Source organism: Pristis pectinata, chromosome 5, assembly GCF_009764475.1.
Source record: "Pristis pectinata isolate sPriPec2 chromosome 5, sPriPec2.1.pri, whole genome shotgun sequence".
NCBI classification, from domain to species: Eukaryota; Metazoa; Chordata; class Chondrichthyes; order Rhinopristiformes; family Pristidae; genus Pristis; species Pristis pectinata.
In genome coordinates, this window is record NC_067409.1 from 93348245 (window position 1) to 93368699 (window position 20455).

Genomic DNA, 20455 nt, shown 5'->3' on the forward strand with positions numbered 1-20455 from the left:
CATGCTTCAAATACAGCTGTGAAAATTACATGATGCCAGACTTGAAAATGTCAAGCTACACTTAATGGAACAGGATGGTAAAAGGAGATCTAATTAAAGTGTTCAAAAATTAGGTCTACTTTCAAATTCTATAAGACCTCCCTCATAAGCACCACAATTAAACAGGCATCTGTGGCTTTCCAGGACAGTGAATTTCATATTCTCACAATGTTTTAGATTGCTTTGAATTCGCCGAGTTTAAATTTCAAAATTATGTCCTCTGTTCAAGTTACCCCAACTAGAGTGAAGAGTCATTGACTTAGAAACTCTGTTGCACAAAGCTATATTTTCATGCACCATATAGAAGAATTTTATCTCAAAGCTGATTGCTAAATGTGGTCAGGTGCATTGTGTATGTGCATAGCAGACTTCTGTAAGTTGCAGTGCAACCTTCAATATGTGGCCCTCCACAAGGCATGTGCAGTGACATCACTCGCTGACTTAGTTTTTATACTGAATGTGTGATTGACAAAAGGTGAGAGTCTGGATTGCAAATATGGGTCTTTTCTGGAGAGTTAAGACAGTTACTTAAAGAGCCAGTCCCTGAAAGTCTTGCAGTAAGGAATCTCTGAGAATACATCAATCTTCATTAATTTTCTGTTTTCTCCCTTCACCCTGTAGATGAGGGACAGACCTCAAAGGTCCATAACCCCGATCATCTGCTCCTGGTTTTCCTGTTTGGTGCCTGTCCATTTGATCAATCACTCGGTGGAAAGAGGAAGAAAAGCTTTAGAATATTTTTTTAAAATTTTATTTACAGTGTGGTAACAGGCCCTTCCGGCCCAACGAGTCCACGCCACCCATTTTAAACCCAAATTAACTTACCCGTATGTCTTTGCAATGTGGGAGGAAACCTGAGCACCCGCAGGAAACCCACGCAGACATGGGAGAACGTACAAACTCCTTACAGACAGTGACAGGAATCAAGCTCCTATCGCTGGCGCTGTAATAGCGTCGCACTAACCTCTATGCTACCGTGCCAATATGTTGACTGGACTTCTGCATCCCTGAAATTTCCCAGCTCCCTGTATCCCTTCCAACTTTCCCCCAGCATTTCCACACTGTGGGCCCTCCCCCACCAAACCAAAGAGACCATTTTCCTGCATGTTATCGCCACCCAAATGACAAACTACAGCAATGGGTAAGCTTTATTTTTCTGTGAGTTCATTTTGTTTTGAAAAAAACTTGTTAATCTATGTTTGATATTCAAAATGGCAGCAGTGTCAGTCCTGGGGGACCTGATTTATGAGAGCCTGGGACCTTAAGATAAAAAATATTGAAGATCAGCTTATCTCACTTCTGATGAAAGGGGAGATTGCAATATGGCACAGCTCTCACATTATTGCAGGAGATGTAACACCAGTAGTTTTACCTATTCCTGTCTTAATTCCTAGATCCTCAAACAATTTTTCCTCATGAAACATTTTCCACATGGACTGCTTTTGATTTAGTATACAGATTTGGCTGCTTAACGTAGTCTCCTCTGCTAAAAAATGCAAACTGATGACCACTTTGCAGAACCCCTCTTTTCAGTCCACTGACATGGCCCCCAAGCTTCCAGTTTAATTCTGTCTCTCCCCTGTCCTGGCCTCCCTCTCTCTGTCAGCTGTTTCCCGTACTTTTATTATGATGTTTGGTGAAAGCTTGAGGAGCAGTTCCTTGTTTTCAAACTGGGCACACTGCAGCCATCCAGACTCAACACCGAATTAAACAACTTTAGATAATCAGCATTTCAGGTACTTTTATTTGGATTTCCAGTAGTCACTCCACATTCCTTTGCTAATTTCAGATAATGGACTGGATGGTGCTCCTGGCTACCTGGGTAGATTTCTGAGAACGATTGACTAACAGCAGAGCATGTTGTAATGCATTCTGAATTTCACACTTGCACAATGTCGTGCAGACATACAGAATGTGTTGGGCATCAGGTGGCAATACATCTGATATCCTCTACTACTGAGTCTAGTTGCAGATCTGCATATATACTGATCCAAGTAGCCAGATGTACATTGTTTCTAGTCCCTTGGCTTGATGCTAGTCATGACTTCACTTCTGACACAGCCTCATCCATTTGAATGGAGATATTAACCTTCACTAAAAAGGTAAATTAAATTAATATAAATGGTTGGTTTTTCTTAAAGTTACTAATTAATTTACAATTTGGATGTTGTTTTAAAAAGGTCAACTTATTTTTAATTATTTAAATGGTTTTCAAATGCTTCTAAGTGTCTCCAGTGATTGACCTCCTTGCTGTTCATGGAACATCTCACCTCCTCGAGTGATGAGGCTGATTGGACATTGGAAGTTTTTATGGCTACAAACAGTAGGTGTGATTATGGGCATTCCATGAGAGGCAAAAGCACAGCAAAGACTGGGTTAGTGTGATCCAACATATTTATTCTGCATGAACACTTTCTCTGCACGTGTTAGCTTGCTCTATAACATATTTAGTCATTTAATCTATCCTGCCTTCCACCCCAATCACAAACATTCTTTTTGTCCCCTTCTCCTTCATCAGTTCTCAGCACTTAATACTTAATGTACTTGTTTTTATAACTTTTCCCAATTGAGATGAGAGTCACCAATCTATATTGGTAACTCTTTTTCTCTGTACAGACCTTGCCTGACCACTCGCTGAGCATTTCCTGCTTTTGGTTCAGATTTCCAGAATCCACAATATCTTCCAGACACAAGAGATTGCAGCTGCTGAAAACTGAAGCAAAAAATAAACTGCTGGAGGAACTCAGCAGTTCGAGCAGCATCTGTGGAGGGAATGGAACTGTCAACATTTAGGGTTGAGATCTTGCATCAGGAACCAAAATATTGACAGCTTCTTTCTTCCCACAGATGTTGCTTGACCTTTTGAGTTCCTCTAGCAGTTTTTTTTTGCTGCACAATATTTTGCCTTTCTCCCCCACTTTACTAGGAAGTGTTAGCTCCTTGAACCAAAGTGTTCAACCATTCAGTAACAGCGTAGGCATGCTCACCAAACTTGCTTTATGCAAGAAAGCTTCTGGTATTCTGACCACATTAAGAACATGTTCACAAACCAGTGTTCATAGGGTTAATCATTAAAATAGTTGAGATGATTGAGAACCTCAGTCTCAGATTTTGAATATACTTCCTTTTAATTCAATTTCTAAATTGTTCTTAGAACCTTACAGTGATTAGTACAACTTGACAATCATTAATCATTTGGGATACTTTTGGCAACCTCATTAATGATCCAACAATGGAAGCAAAATGTTATATCAGAGTAAAGTATTTATTTTTAACAACATAATTTAATAATTTTTCATGAGTTAAGGAATAACTGCCTTTATAATTAATATCAAGTTGCTTTGTACAAATCAGCTCTGGGCTCTTAGAATACTGTAGATTAGATTATATCCTACATAATTATGATTTTGGTAAAACATTATAATCAAATAGATATGTTTCTGTCACAAGGCTACTAGCACTGGATGTTGTGGAAGAATGTTAAAAAATAAAATAAATAAAAATGAAACCAGATGGATTGAGTATAAAACACATAATTTGATGCAAAATGACCTTGCTCAGGTTTCTCATGGCTTGTAAAGCACCTGGAGAGTGGATAAGGAAGTGTGGGGCTTTGAGAGGGTGGGAGAAGGGTCATGTGGTTGGGTGCTTGAAGTAGGGAATGGGAAAAAAAAATTAAACCATCAAATGGAGTACTGTGTAGTTGGTTCTGAGGCTTTGAAAGTTATGCTATGAATTACGACACAGTTCGGCACAAAAGACAGACATTAGGCTCTGTGTCCACACCAGCTCTCTATATTTATCTCACCTCCCAGCCCTTCCTCTGTCTCCCTGTAGATTTTCCTTCACTATATTTTTATCCAGTTTCCTCTTGAAGTTCACAATGGAACCTGCCTGCATCACATTTGCAGATAGTACATTCCAGATTCCAACCACATAAGGCAGAAAAATGTTTTTTCCTCATCACTCCCAATTCTCTTCTTATTTTATATCTGTTTTTGAACCACAGATTTTGGCAATCCTTCGACCATCCTGTTTGGTGATGAAGAGCTTCTCATGATTAAAAGCCCCATTGTTATCCATCTCTGCATTAAGAATTGTCCATGACTGGAAGCCCCATGGCTATTCATCCCGTGAATCAGGCTGAAACCATGAATTAGGAACTGCACTGATATGTAATCAAGGACAGTCCATAATTAATAGCTCCATGGCTCTCAGCTCCCATAATGAGAAGACACCTGTAATTCTGAGGTCAGGCCTCATTTGAAATCGACCAGCAAGTGCTCTATGAATAACTTTAAGATTAATAAGAAGCTGAAATAGCTGTTTTGCCAAACTTCATTTCCAAGACAGTGCAGAGCAGCAACTGGCTAAACAATTCTAATGCTAAGATAGCAGCCAATACAACAATATGAGAAGCCAGGAATGTGTTCATGAATTTAAATTTGACTGCCTTTTGAGGAGCATGTTAAACGAAAGACCACTGACCACTGTCCTCTGACCACTATACTATTCATACCCCTGCTTGACCTGATTTGTGAATGCCTCTGTAGGGGTCATTTCCCAACTTTGCGCCTCTTGATAGGAATGCTTCTCCTGGGTCTGATTCAGGTATGCACCACACAGGACTTTCCAAACACTTAACTGAATCAATGTAAAATTTTGTGCAGAGCACCTCTGCATTCCATTGTGTGCCTGTGCCTGGCTGGAATGGTGGAATGGAACTTAAAGGAAATGATGTTTGAGTTATGCACTGGTCTAGTCAGACCACAGCTTTGGCAGTGCCCAAGTTCTGGTCACTCCAACACAAGGGAAGCAGTAAAGAACTGATTTAGTTCCAAAATTCAGCTCCGAACTCAGTTCTGGTTATATAGAGCTCATAGCTCTTGTAGGCTAAATTTGGGATTAATATCAAGATATCCGTTGTCACAATCAGTAAGATTAATATGTGGAACAAGTCTCCATGTAACACAACACAAGCAAAAGTGTTTTATATCTTGGGTATTCATTGGACCTAGATCCCATAAATTAATTTACAATCTTCAGAGTCAGCTTGCAAATGCTTCTAAATAAACTGCCAGACCCTGATATTTAATAAGTGTTAGATTAGAAATGCAAGGATGGTTTTTTTGATTACTTGCTGTGAGTCAGCTGGGGATATGGTCTAAGTGGCTGAAACCAGCTGTTTCTCTTTCTCTCCATTAATACTGTGGCAGGATATTGGGCAAACTGCTGCAGAATATCCAAGCAATGTCAGGTTAGTATGGAAGGTATAACATTGGAAAACCTCTTTCATTATATTAGTAGAGGTGAACCATGCCTTTTGCTATAACTTTAGTGAGTGGCTATCTATAAAGATGCTGCTTCCTCTGGAGGTAGATTCCAAAACAGTAGTGGATAAGATTAGAGGTTGTGCGTTTTGGAGTGAAACCAAACACCAATTCTCACAGGTAAAAGAATTTTATCCTTCAAATGGTTGAGTTGAGTTTCCCATGTCAATTTTCAATACTGCAATTTGCAAGATAATTCTTAGACAGTGGTATCACAGCAAGTAGAAAAATTATTAGAGTAAAACTTGGGAACAAATCAGCCATGATCTAACTGAATGACAGAACTTGTCAAAGACTGGAACCTGCTTCTTCTGTTTGTAGATTCCTACTTGCTTTTACCTGGAGAATCTGAATAAATTCACATTTGATGCAAGTTTAATGCTTTCTACACCAAGGCATTTGTGAACCAGGCAAAAATGCTTTAAAAATAGATGCATTCAAAACTCAGTTAAAGTAGGGTCTATAGAGTTTGGAGGTAAGGATGGCAATTGTTCAAAAAGATGTGGCTGTACTTGTTATGTTTGGTTCCTGGGGAAACGATGGTAAGATGTGCTTGAAGAAATACATGAGGATTCAGCTGCTTAAAACCAAGGTGTGGCAGTATATTCAATATCTTGCTTCCAGCAACTGGCCATTGACAGGACAGCACAGCATATTTGATGTGCGGCAGCAATGATGACATAAGCATATTGGCACACACTACACTTCTTTTAGAAACCAGCAAGAAAGAGAAAGAGGACATCATTATTTACAACCAAGTCAAATTGCTTCATTGATATCCTAACCCTGTGGGACTATCTCAGTGGTAACAGTGTGGTTTGAGTGGCTCATGTGTGTTATCCAGATGTAGCTAGATTCACAGAGAGAGCGAGACAGGACCTTCAGCCCAGACTTTTCATCAACCCTCAACCACCCAGTTTGCACTGATCTTATATTAATCTTATTTTTTTATTCTTCCCACATTCTCTTCAACAGCTCCAGATTTAACCATTAACCTACACACTAGGAGTGATTTACTGTGACCAATTAAACTTTGGGCATGCCTTTGGGATGTGGGAGGAAAGCAGAGCACCCAATGGAAACCTGCGGTCAGAGGGAGAACACGAATGCTCCACAGAAGCAGCACAGAAGGTTAGGATTGAACCTAGGTCTCTAGTTCTGTGAGGCAGTGTCTCTACTATTTGTGCTACTGCACTGCATCCTAAAGATTATTCACCACAAAATCCATTGATGTGAACTCAGACTGTCAGTCATTGCATCATTAGTTGCTTCCTTGTATTTGATCTCCTCTTCTAATGTATTTTCTATGCTGCAATTCTATTTGCCACTGACTTCTACAATGCAAGGGTCTTGTAAGCTGCAGTTGATCTATATGGACTCTCCTGAACTCCCTGTACACTTTGCCAAGTATTTCCTGATGTCCTACACCTTTACTGAGATCTCATCTGGATGTCTGAGCTGGGTCAGGTGGACTGAGTCCTCAAACTTGATCTCTTCCCAAAACCCTCTCACCTTTGGTGTTAATCTAAACCAATGAACTTTAACTTCACTTTGCTTGGTAAGTTTGCTTCCACTAGATTTGGTCTCAGTCTTAACTCTATGATTCATAGGCATCTTAGTCAGAGTCTAAACAATGATTGAACCAGTATGTTAATAGGAAAAGGGCTACCTTCCATGACTTGTCTCTTGAATGCCTGATCGTGGCTTTGAGGTCTGATACACTGTGGTATTTACCAAAGAGAGAGCAAAATGAACCATGCCTGCATTCTGGATACTGTCATGGTGGTGATGACCGACTTCAGCACTTAAGATGGCCAGCAAAAGTTTCTGATCTGTCCCAAGTGTGAAGGGCCATTCCAGTAAAAAAAATTTGGACCCAAGTGATTCCGAAGAAAATTGCCAAAACTATTTTTTAAATTTACATGCAATTTATTTCTTTCATAGTCAGCATGCAAGAGACATATACAGTTGGTCACTTGTACCCAGTGAGCCATTGAGCCCATGAATGTGTGGCACAGTGGTGCCGATAATAGAGCTGCAACATCACAGCTCCAACAATTGAGTTCAATCCTGACCTCTGGTGCTGTCTGTGTGGAGTTTGCGTGCTTTCCCAGTGACTGCATGGGTTTTCTCAGCCACATTTCCCCAAAAAAACTTGGTGGTTGGTAGTAAAATGGAGACACCAGAGACTGCAGATGCTGAAATCTGGAGCAACAAAGCCTGCTGGAGGAAATCAGCAGGCCAAGTAGCATATGTGAGAGGAAAGGAATTGTCAATGTTTCAGGTCAAGACCCTGCATCAAGAGGCTGACTGTCTGTTGGAGGTCAGTAGGTCTATTGGCCTCTGTAAATTGCTCTGAGTTTAGCTGAGTGTTAGACTCTGGGAGGGAGTTGGTGGGAATGTGGGGAGAATAAAAGAGTAAATGGGTTAGGATAGGGTTGGTGTTTGATGGGTAGTGTGGACTCAGTGGACTGAGTGGTCATGTTTCTGTGCTTCATCTCTTGTGACTCTATGAATTTAAATGCAAGATTATGGATCTAATACATTAATCTGTTTCTCTATCCACAGATGCTACCTGACCTATTTCAGACTTCCAGGATCTGCGGCTTTTGACCTCCAGAGAAGAGAACAATTGGTCTACTTTATTTAGCTGGATTGGCTTTTCAGTTACTTCCTCAGAAGTGTACAGCTCAGTTCAGATGCAATGCCTAAAATTACTCATAATACTGAGTTCTAAAATGTTACTTTCTAAAAGTAATCTAATTTGCATATCTGAATGTCAATATGGTTTTATATCCTGAAATCTAATGCCTTCCAAAGGAAACAAGAGTGTGAATGTCACAAAAGGCTGTAACAACTGATCAAATAATTTGCATTTGAATAATTCAGTGCTAGCTGCTTCCACAAACTCCCGAGGGCAGTTATTCCAAATACTGACCACTCACTCAAATATTATTTTCTGCGGATGAGTTTCAAATACACCATTACCAACCATCCTTCCATTCTCAATTCAGATGACCAAAATGGCCTACCAAATACATTCTTGTCTGGACTGCCCTTAAGCCATTAAAACAGAATCATTTTTTTTGTAAAGGAGCAAAGGCAATAAAGCATAGTTGTAAACATGGGGAACGATAAGGAAATGGAATAAAAATGCACATGTATGTTGTGTTGTGCTAGATGGTTGTAGGGTCTCATTGACTGTCTTATTGTCTCATTGGCTTACTATTGACTGATAGGCACCCTGAAGCAAGACACAGAGACATTAGCTGCTACTGACCTATTTATTTGCTCAGCTGTACTGAACTGCTTGGCATAGGAGGCTAAGAAAGAGAAGGCAAGAATAATCATGAAGCATTTTTTGCAGGCTAAATTATTTTTGTTGTTAAATTACTAAAATGCATTCTAGCATCACATAGAAATGAGATATTTATATGCTTTTGTGGGAAATCAAATCATGCACTACTATTAAAATATTAAAGCTACTGTTATTAAACAATTTTATTAATTCCTTGGCAAGCCAATGATAATGATTTATTTAGCTGGATTGGCTTTTCATTTTTTGGACAGCACATTTTGGATTCCTTTTTATGAAAACACTATCTGACATCTGCATCAGCCTCCAGCAGAGAGGGTTTAAGTATAGTCTCCAAGATGAAATGTATTGGGGTCTCAAGAGGACAGAAATTTGCATTAAGTCATTATCTGGTCACGAATAGAACCACAAATTTTAAGAGGGACTAGTCAGGTAGAACACACTGTCTGCAGCACCTAATGCACATCAATTGTTGGCAAACAGACACGAGCAGTATGGAGCAAGAAGTTATACATGGCACATTATATGTATATATCTGCTCTCCCTGTGTAGTTGTCCAAACTCCAGTATCTTGTCCAACACGGATGTGTTTACTTCTTAGGAAAAATTCAAACATCCTTCTCAGGAGATTAAATGGATTGTGCAGAATCTGAAATACCTGATGGATTATGGAAAGAATAGGATTACTTGGACAAGGTGCATGTTCTTGATTGATGCTTACACCTCTTCAGTTATTTCTCAGTACATTTCTTATCATGACAATGTCAAATTTATTTACCTGCTCCAGGTAGTCCAAATATCAGAAGCATAAAGGAGAGTGAGGGTCACTGTGGCCTGATAGACCATGAATTTTCAGGTTTTGACCCTTTTCTTCAGATGACCATAGACTGTGCTGGTCCACTGAAGGCAACAGTGAATTTTAATCACTGAGATCTGCATTTGCAAAGATTATAGCTCCTGAGATAAAGGAAGTGGTCCGCATTTTCCATGGTATCATCTTTATTGTTGGTGGGTGGTGTTGTGCTGCACAAGCAGTTTGATGGAAGCACCTTGTTTTGCAGATGTTAGCACTAAGAACTTTGAGGCCCTATGTCAGGAGTACACAAAAAACAGGCACAAGCACTGGAAGAAGCAAATCACTGCAGAAACTACCCACTCACCCATGCCATCAGGCACCATCACAGAGTCTGCAGATTCCACACTGAGCTCAGGAGTATCTCATTATCCATAAAATTGCAATGGAAGCAAATCAACTTTAATTCCAAGAGACCACCCAAGAAGACAAGATTTCTCTACCTTTATACCACTGTAGAAGTGTACAATTTGATAGAAGTCAGGTTGAAATCCACCTCCAGTTAATCACAGTAAAACTGTAAACACTCAGGGCCATTACTATACTAAACAAAGGAGCTGAAATTAGTCTTTGATGTTTGTGCAATGAAAAATTCAGTGAGTAAAATGGGGTCAGGATTTGTCAGTGCTGCCTTTAAAGGCTAAACCCAGCTTCAACTGCCTCCTCCGGTGAGTGACACAGGGGTTGGTGCAGCTGGTAGAGCTGCTGCCTTACAGCTCCAATAAACATCACTCAATCCTGACCTCTGGTGCTATCTGTGTGGAGTTAGTACTTTCTCCTGCAACTGTGCAGATTTCCCCTGGATGCTCCAGTTTCCTTCTACATCCAAAGACATGCTAGTTGGTGGGTTAATTGGATGCCAAAAGTTACCCCCAGGGTAGAGGTGGGTGGCTGGAGAATTAAGAGGAGTTGATGGGAATGTGGGCAGAATAGTTTACAGGGAAAATTAATGGGGGAAAATGGGTTTTCTGAGAACTGGCATTGACTTGATGGGGCAAAATGGATTCCTATATTGTAAGGAAATACATTTTCCCCTTTCCCCTCCAGCCCACCACACGACTTCAGAACAAAACGCATGGGCTGCGAGTGGAGTACAATGGCTATGATTAGTCCAAGGGAATTTCAAATGCTGACAAGAGCTATTGGAAGCACTTTCTATTTGATTTCTTTCCTGTTAACTTTGAAGCTTCTTTCTTCCCTAACCAAGATCTGTACCACATCCAATGTATTCATTATCAAGATCTGAAGCCCCAATTACACTACCTTGTTACATTATTTCATCAGTGGGGCCCACATTTAGCTACTAGGTCTCAAGCTTAATCAGAGGAGTCTCATGCTTAGCCAGTGAGTATCAAACTAAACCAATGGGCCTTTTACATATATTTTCCCCCCAGTTTCTGCTGTCTATGTATGAGGCAACACCAGCTGGGTTTCTACAATATGTGTGCTATGGCTAAAATTCCTCAAATTTTCCATTCTGGTAATTATGCAGATCTCATATCTTTGGATACCACAGTAAATTTACTTTATTATTAAAACATTACTAATATTGAGTCTGACATGAAAAGCTTTGATGAAAGTTTGATATTGAAGCATTGTAATGGACTAATTAATATAAGGCAAATATTTTTGAAGTTAGAGAATGGGTTCACAGAGATAATTTTGCTTATATATCCCCCATACATATTTGATTTCCATTTTAAGTCAACAATTGTTCTTGGCACATAGTATTCATTCATACTACTCTTAATGCTTACAGTTCAATATTGGGTCAAAGGGATAACTGCTTCAAGAAGTGCTGTCTGTTAAGATCCTCTGATTATAAAAAGAAGCAAACTCTACATTTTCCAGATTTCTTTCTGTTAAGTTATGTGATGTATCGATCACCTGCTGAAAATCTGAGAAACAACAATTCACTTCTTACAAGGAATATCTCTTAAAACTATTGTACAAGATGATATATTCCTTCTCAAAATGTCTCAGGAGTATTTTAGTCCAGTGCATCACAGCCTCAAAGCATTTATTACAAATTTATGGTATGTGACTTCCTTTGATATATTGGAGTAAATTGAACAGCATTGGGGAATGTGTAATGCACAATTAACTCATGCTCCGTGCGTGCAGTTTCTGGGATGCCTAGTCATTAGCATGTTGCAAATAGAACAGCACTAATTATTCTGTGAAGTTGACTAGTGCCTCAGCAGAGACTCCATTTTTGTAAGGCACCAGCACCATTTGAAACTAGCTTGCATTTCAAAACTCCCAAAAGCCCCCCTCTATCTTACCTTCTGCATAGCTGACAGGGTCTCCACCCTTCCCACAACCCTCTATCCCACCCTCCTCAGCCTCTTGCCCCTTCTCTACACATGGACCTCCATATTTCCTCCCTCTCCATTACCTGCTGTGTCTCTACCCTCCTCAAAATCAGTGATGCCTCTGCTCTCACTCTGGAGATGTGTCTCCACCATCCCTTTGGTCCCATGCATCTCAACTTACCCCATGGTCCCCTGTGTCCCCCCACTCCCTACATCCCTGTGGCTTCATCCTCCTCATAATCTCCTCTTTCTCCATCTCCTCATAGCCCTGGGCATTTAAAGTTGGAAAATAAATGGCAGCCTCACCAGTAATGCCCACATCCTGTGAGCAATTAAAAAAATAAGGCAAGAAAAAGAATCCCATTTTTTCCCTCATAGATATATCACTCCTCCAATCATAGTTGGACAGGTTAAAAATCACAAGCTATGCCAGTCTTGTTATTTGGCAATGATGGATGGACAGCATCCAGCTCTTCTTTTTCTACATTGCAGACTGCATGGTTTATTAACAAAAGAATGCTCTTGGAAAATAAACCTCTAATACTGCATGTGGCTAATTTGAACATTCAATGCTCAAATTTGCAGTTTCATATTCTGTTTTAACAACACAGATGCAGTCTGCAGAAAAATTCCCTTGTTAGACTAATATTCATTAAAATAACATTCTCACCAGCAGTATTTACATGCATACAATTTAAATGTCTTCATCGGTGTTGCTTGGTAAAATTGCTGTCATTTACCAACATGATCCAAAATCTTTAGCTGGCCTGTGGATTAAAATGTCTGCTCTGAAAAAATAAGTGTACTATGGTGGGCTTGATTTTACCATTTTTATATGAGAACATGGGATGTAGGAGCAGGTGTAGGCCCCACTCAAGAAGCTCAAGGCTGATTTGACTTTTACCCATAACTCCACTTTCCCACCTGATCTTCATAACTCTTGATTGCTCTGCAGTTCATATATGCAACAATCTCCGCCTTGAATATGACTCAGTCTCCACAACTGGATTCTAAAGATGTACAACCTTAGAGAAGAAATTCCCATTTTAAGTGGATGACCCCTCAGCAGACTGCACTAATCCCTAGTAAAATATGGTGCATTCAAGCACTTAACCCATTTCCTGGGCATTTGCAAAGGGAGACCAAATGGAAATTCTGGGTCAACCTGCTGAACACTGCAAGCCGGAAAAATTAAATTGGCATGCTTGGGTAATGATCATTATGAAAGAATTCTAATATAATATGCAAATGGCATACAATGTTTGCATTCCTAGGGAAAAAATACCTGAAACAAATCAGAGATGACGAAAGGCTTTATTTAAACAATAGGTACATTGCTCAGAACAAATGCACTTTGTAATAGTTACAGCTCCATGAGTCCTGAGTGCTACACCTACTGATTATGCATTTACTATGAAGCTTTTGCAGCAAATGATTTTTATGGAGTTCTTATGCCTATCCAACTGAATATGACAGTGTGAAGCTATGCAAATATATGGGACTGCTGTTTCCCATTTAATACATCCAACAGAAAGATAGGATCCATCTCAGCTTTGTCCAGAGGTTACCATCATCACAGATGCTAATTTTCGGCCAATTCGATTTACTCTACGTGATATCAAGTATTGGCCGAGAGCACTGAATCCGGCAACGGCTATGAGGCAGACAACATGCCAGCTGTAGTACTGAAGACCTGCTCTCCAGAACTAGCTCCACTTCTAGTCTTGCTGTTCCAGTACAGTAATAACATTGGCAACTGTCTGACAATGTGGAAAATTGACCAGATGTGTCCTCTCCACAAAAGGTAGGATAGGCCCAATCCAACTAAATACCACCCAACCAGTCTACTCTTAACCATCAGCAATACTGAGTTTCAGTTTTGGCCAGAACCACTTAGCTTCAGATTTCATCATAGTTGGTTGAAAAGTAAAGCAAAGAGCTGAATTCTGGATGTTTGGTGAGAGTGACTGCCCTACACATCACTGCAGCATTTGACTGAGTTTGGGCGGTCAATGGGCATCAAGGGGAGTACTCTAATGGCTGGAGTCAAACCTTGCACAAAGAAAGGTAGGCTGGAAGTCAGCCATCCCAGCCCCAGGACGTCTCTGTAGGAGTTCCTCAGAACAGTGTCTTGAGCCCAACAATCTTCTGCTGCTTCATTGATGCCCCTCCTTCCAATATAAGGTCAGAAATAAGGATGTTCATTCATGCATAATGTTCATTCCACTTGCAGCTCCTCAGAATTGTGTCAATATAGTAACATTTTAGGCATGGTCTGATAAGTGACAGGTATGATTCACACCACAGAAGTGCGGGGCAATAACTGCCTCTAAAAAGAGAGAATCCAGCCACCTACCCTTGAAATTCAATGGCATTACTATCACCAAGATCCCATTATTAATATCGCTAGGAGTGTCAGCATTATCCAGAAACTCAGCTGGACCAGCCACATAAACACTATTGTGACAAGGGCAGATCAGAGGTTGGGTATCTGGAGGGGTGTGATTTAATTCCTAACGCTATCCATAACTTAAAGACATAAGTCAGCAGTGTGATGGGATACTCCACCTATGCCTGGAGAGTGCAACTCCAATAGAACTCTTGAAACTTGACTGCCATCCAAGTCAATGCAACCCATTTGATTGATAACCCATCCAATGCCCTCCACCAGTGCACAGTGGTTACAGTATGCACCATTTGCAAAGTGCACTGCAGTTACTCACCTGGACACCTCCAAAACCTGTAAACTCTACCACCAAGAAGGACATGGACTTCAGGTGCATGGGAAAACCACCACATGCAAATTCCGCTTCAGGTCGCGCACCATCTTGAGTTGGAAATACAGTATATCAGCCTATTTTCATTGTCACTGGTTCCAAATTCTGGAACTCCCTCCTCAACAGCATCTTAGGAGTACTTTTATCAAAAGACAAATGCAGTTCAGGAAGATCGCTCACCACTATCTTCTGAAGTGCATTTAAGGAAGGGCAGCAATTGCTGGCCTTTGCCAACGGTGCCTAGATCCTGAAAAATAGTATAAATCAAAAAAGAACAGGTGAAGGCAGGTGGTAAATAATGAGTTGAAAATGTCTCCATGGATTGAATGACCTACTCGAATGGGGTAAGTTCCATGTACTAGCTGAACAATGATTGCTTAGTAATATGGTATCATAGGTGGCATTTGTGAAGGTGGATTTTGATTGGGCATTCTGTTTGAACAGCCAACCAGAACATTTACCGTATATATTTACAGTCCTAATGTAAATAGTCTTTTTTCTGTGCTATGGTGTGTTCTACTAGGAGATCCATAATTGGCTTTTAATCTGCCTCTAATCAAATAGTGACATACTGTTGCTTTAGAGCATTGGGAGGATGTGATGTCATTTCTGCAAGCACCCTGTGGGCAGTTTCCCCATATCAGCACAGGAGGAGAGGAAGTGAGACCGACTGTCTTTGGGCTGCTACCTTCCTTCTCCAATTGGTTAGTTCAAGAGGGGCTTTGGACAGAGGTCTGAAAGTAGGCAACTGTGAGACAGTGCCTGGAGTGAAAGAAAGGGGGAAGAAATAAAATAAACTGAAACAGAAGGAATGAGGGAATCAGAACCAGAATCAGGTTTATTATCACTGACATATATCGTGACATTTGTTGTTTAATGGCAGCAGTACAGTGCAAGACATAAAGACATAAAAATTACTATAAATTACAAAATAAATAAATAGTGTAGTGTTCATGGTAGTGTTCATGGGTTCATGGACTGTTCTGAAATCTGATGGTGGATGGGAGAAGCAGCTTGTACATTCTCCCCGTGTCTGCGTGGGTTTCCTCTGGGTGCTCTGGTTTCCTCCCACATTCCAAAGACGTACGAGTTAGGAAGTTGTGGGCATGCTATGTTGGCTCTGGAAACGTGGTGACACTTGCGGGCTGCCCCCAGAACGCTCTACGCAAAATATGCATTTCACTGTGTGTTTCAACGTACGTGTGACTAATAAAGATACCTTATCTTATCTTCAGGCTCCTATACTTCCTCCCTGATGGTAGTAATGTTTCATAGCAACTGATTTTTAGTTTCTTACTGTGCAAAATTTAGTCTAAACCGGGCTAGGTTGTGCTAGCACTCATTTCTGGGTGAATCATGCCAATTGTGAAATTGGATCAGGCATTTCCATGTGCAATATACATTTTCACCTGACTTTATTCCGGCATCAGGTTCAAACCAAAAGTCAACATTAATCATCCAATGCACATTTCTGCTGTACCAATATAAATTGGATCCCAAATCTCTGCCTGTGACTATTATGGAACAGCCTCAATAGAACTCAGAACATATTGTGCTGGATTGTTGATTTTCTAGTTGGTTAAATAGGCACTGTGCTATCAGGAGACTAATTGAGCAGCTTCAGAATTCCCTATAGGCTCCTTCGGCACCTTCCAAGCTCAATGGAATTTGTTAAAACTAAGAGGGGTGTTTTTTTTTCCGGCATGGCTTCTGAGATAATCTTCCTTTGATACCTCAGTAATGACCCAATGACACAACTCCATAACTGGTGTCATCATTGTGGCCATGACTGGGTGCTAAGGTTGGTCTGGAATGTTGGAACAGGAGGCAAATACCTGTCTTTCAGTGAAGAGCCTGCTTTCACAGAGACTTCAGAGAAAAAAATCCTACTTGGACCATTCTGATCAACAGTTCAAATATTCAGATTCCATTTCTTATCATTTTTTAGTTTGCATATTTGGACATCTCTCTTTTTTCAGCTTTCTTTTTAGCCTTTGATTGCTTCCTATATGCCCAAATAGGATCCTTTTAACAACCAGAATTTTTTTCTCAACAGGAAAGACTTCCATTCACTCAGTGTGCAGCTTGTTGTGGTTCAAGAGAAGGATTTACTCACAGTGAATGCCATGATTCTGGAAAGCATATATGACCCCTTGTGATCCAACAAGAGCCACACAGTCATCAGGATAGTTGTAGAAAATGGTATTGGTCTTTTTGAGTTGAAATTTTATTGCCTGCATCACATTTGGGCCATTTTGTAAAACACTCCAAGCAGATGCAGAGACTTCATTGTTGCAGGCTGCATGGTGAACACTTGGGTAAAGCAAAGACAGCTGCTGATGTGAGAGGAAGAGCAGCAAGGAGATCAAGCCCTGAAGGCAATGAGACAAATTCTGAAGAACAACAGGAGGAAGAGGAGCAGGAAGAAGAATGCCATTGGAGGAATGTCCCTGCTCAGCATCCACAGCCTAATGTCCCATCCGAGTGAAGGAGAGGAGCATTGTTGACAAAAGATATAAGGGACTCCCTGATAGAAAACAGTCCCCTAAGGAACCTGGGAGATCATAGTTCCCAATACAAACCAAGTAACCTTCTCCCATACTCCAATTGTTAGTAGCAACATAGTGTACAAATGATCAGGCGGAGATGATGCATTAAATGCCTTGCATTTTGGTTTACAGGTCCACCCATACTAATTATACCACATGAATGAACAAGTCCATGCCCCAGTTATTTAAATGCCTTGTTACAACACATTAGTATTTCCTGATGAGTGGCAGCTTGCTTAAAGAAACTAGACATCTGCTTAAAATACATTTCCCTGTAAGGAACTCCACTTTGCAGGTATAAACATCAGGGAGTGGATCACCCTGACATAACCTGTGAGGACATGAAACTTCTTTCTGGTTTGGAAAATTGAGCAGGGATTCTTACTCCTGGAGGAGCCAACCATAACCATCTCCCGGCAGGAGGGCTTCCTGATTCACAGAACCTTCTCTGTGGCATGTACTGGTCAAGACACACTTGATTCTTTAAGCATAAGTGGGAGCTCTCTTTCTTGCTCCTACATACCCTGTCTCCCCACAGCAACCATATGTTGTGCCCAGGCTCCCTGGCTGCTATTGGGAGTGTGACTTTAAGGGCGGATGCCCTCCTCTGGTAGCTGCATAGCAAAGAGTTGACTGCTGCATGGAATTGATGCAGTTGCATCAGGAATTGCACAGGTTAGATTTAAGCAATGGATGTAACCCCTAAGAATGTTTCACAATGGGTTTTGGCTAATCTTGTAAATATTTTGAAGGGAATTTCTTTTGCTGTTTATGCAATACCCAGTAATGTTTTAAGGCAGCAAAAGTGGATGTAATCCACTCTCTAGACAAGTGATATATAAACTCATCAGCACCATCCTTTTTGGTATTAAAACAACATAGCAAGTCTCCCTAATGGTGTTTTAAAAGGCTCTAAAAAGGACATAACATTTGAGAAGTGCCATTTAAAAAATAGCCTTATTGGTCTTTTTTCAGAAACAGCAGACGCCTATGAAGAGTTCTAGTTGAATTGTTGGCTCTTTAAATAACGATGCTTGTATGCATTCGGTGTCAGTGAAAGCTTGTTCTTCTGTGAGTGAACAACTGTCATTCTTCAGACCAGAGTGGTGGAAAATCTCGCTGATGATGAATGTTGGGCATGGCATGGAATATTGGTTCATGATATTTAGGGAAGTTTGACACTTGAATAACAGTGTTAACAAATGTGAAAACTTTGCTCAAAAATGGGCTGTCATAGTTATCGACTGTTGCCAAAAACCCAGAATTGCTTTACTCTGCGTTAATATGATTTACAACTTCTCAATGCCTTTTTTTTGGTGTTGTACAGTTGAAATTCCAGGCTAATTTTTGTCTGGATCCCATAAAGCACATTTTAACGTTACTTAGTATGGAATTAATAGACAGCTTTTCAAATGTTCTGCAGCAATTGCAAGGTTATGAGATATTATTTACACACTATTCGTAATAATTACAATCTCATAGAAAATTATTTTCTGGAAGTTGCACAGTGTACTTTTGCTACTAATTATTTTTACAGGTTAACGTGGATAAAAATTGTAACACAGAAAGTTCCCAGATAATAGCAGTAAAACAGTATTTATTCTCTTCTGCTCATCTCATTGTCTAATATGAACCATGGCTTAACCAACTTCTTTTAAAGTGCAACCTGTTTCAAATTAATGAATGCAAAATCTTGCAATCTCACAGGAATATCCTGGATAAAGATTCAGATATATAGTAACATGCATGGTGATTCACTTAGTAGAGCTGCTGCCTCACAGATCAAGTAACCCAGGTTTAGTACTGACCTGGGAGATTGCTTGTGTGGATTTTGCACATTCTCTCTTGATTGCATGGGATTCCTCAAGATCCTCTGGTTTCCTCCCACACCCCAAAGATGCATGGGTTGGTAAGTTAATTGCCCACTCTAAATTGTCCCTAGTGTGTTGATGAGTGATAGAATCTAGGGGGTAGTTGATGAGAATGTGCAGAGAATAAAATGAGTTAGGGTAGGATTCATGTAAAACTAGATGCTTGATGGTCAGCATGGATTCTGCGGGCTGAAGAGCCTGTTTCTGTGCTGTATCTCTTTTGATACAATGACTAACATTTAATAAGGATATAACATTATTTTGTCATTATGATGACGCTTCTTGATTTCACATTGATAATTATATTTCATTACATAATGACAATGTGAGAATCAGAACCAAAGTGTGAAAACAATACAATACCAAATATTGTGTTTATTCCAAAGAATGCCTTGAAGTGGTGCTGTCTGATCTTCATCAAACAAGTTTCTAAAATTCCTTGCAAAACTGGTCCTGAAGAAATTTTTGCCAAGGTTATTTTTGCACTCAGGTGAGTAATGAATAACTTGACTAAAATGGTAACTACACTGCTTAACTACAATGGAAACTGTAATATTCAATGCAGCATTTTCTCAAAGTGAGCATTAGATATATCACAGAAAATTAAATTATGTATCAGTGAATTTTTTAAATTTAATTCTCATGATACATTTTTAACCATTTGAACTCAAATGTCAAATTTCTAAAATAAAATTAGATCTTTTTAATGCCAACAATTGTCTTTCTTGAAGCAGTGAGTATTATATAACCAAAGAAAAACTCAAATAGTGTCCAGTTCACACTACCAAACCTTACCCATGGGTCTTTGTAGATGGTTGCTTTTATCCCAATTAAGTTTAACAGCTATGCTTTGAGCAGCTGTGCCAGGAACCAACTGTTCCATGCCTTATGTATGAATGACTCACTTCCTTTACTTCTGCTTTGTACTGTCTCCAGCCCAAACTTGGTCTGCTCCCAATACTCTGGTTAAATGATTGCTTTTGGTGTTGACGTCACCAAATATTGTGGAGTGACTTATGGTGTTGCAGGGCATTGTAGGATCTTCTCCTGACACACATTGTGGTTTGGTGTATAGGGGTCACATGATTTCATTAGAACTTTGAATCTGCTAAATCTTTAAGGCCCTGTTTGCTTTTTCATAATTTTAACCATGTGCCAAGTTTGCACAGAGGGTAATTCTTCACTGGCTCCATTCTGTAAATTTGTTGTCTAGTTTCTTCCAGTCCTTTACCAGGGGTGGGTGGGGTGTTTTGGGGGCAAGGTGGAAAGGAATGCTTCTTGATTTTGGTGAAACACTCAATTCTACAGCGGAGGGCAAACTGCTGTTTCTTGAAGAAAGGCAATAATTCAGTGGCTTATTCTCATGTAATGGGTAATGGTGATGTGACCTTTGTAAATGCTGGGT

The 20455-nt window shown here is 40.1% G+C and overlaps 1 long non-coding RNA gene across 1 annotated transcript; it reads left to right on the forward strand.

Moving 5' to 3' along the window:
- The first annotated feature begins 508 nt into the window (after positions 1-508).
- LOC127570720 (uncharacterized) lies at positions 509-8808 on the forward strand. Its single transcript, XR_007956384.1, has 3 exons — positions 509-1180; positions 6345-6500; positions 7938-8808. It is a non-coding gene; the product is annotated as an uncharacterized LOC127570720 (long non-coding RNA).
- Positions 8809-20455: the final 11647 nt, after the last annotated feature.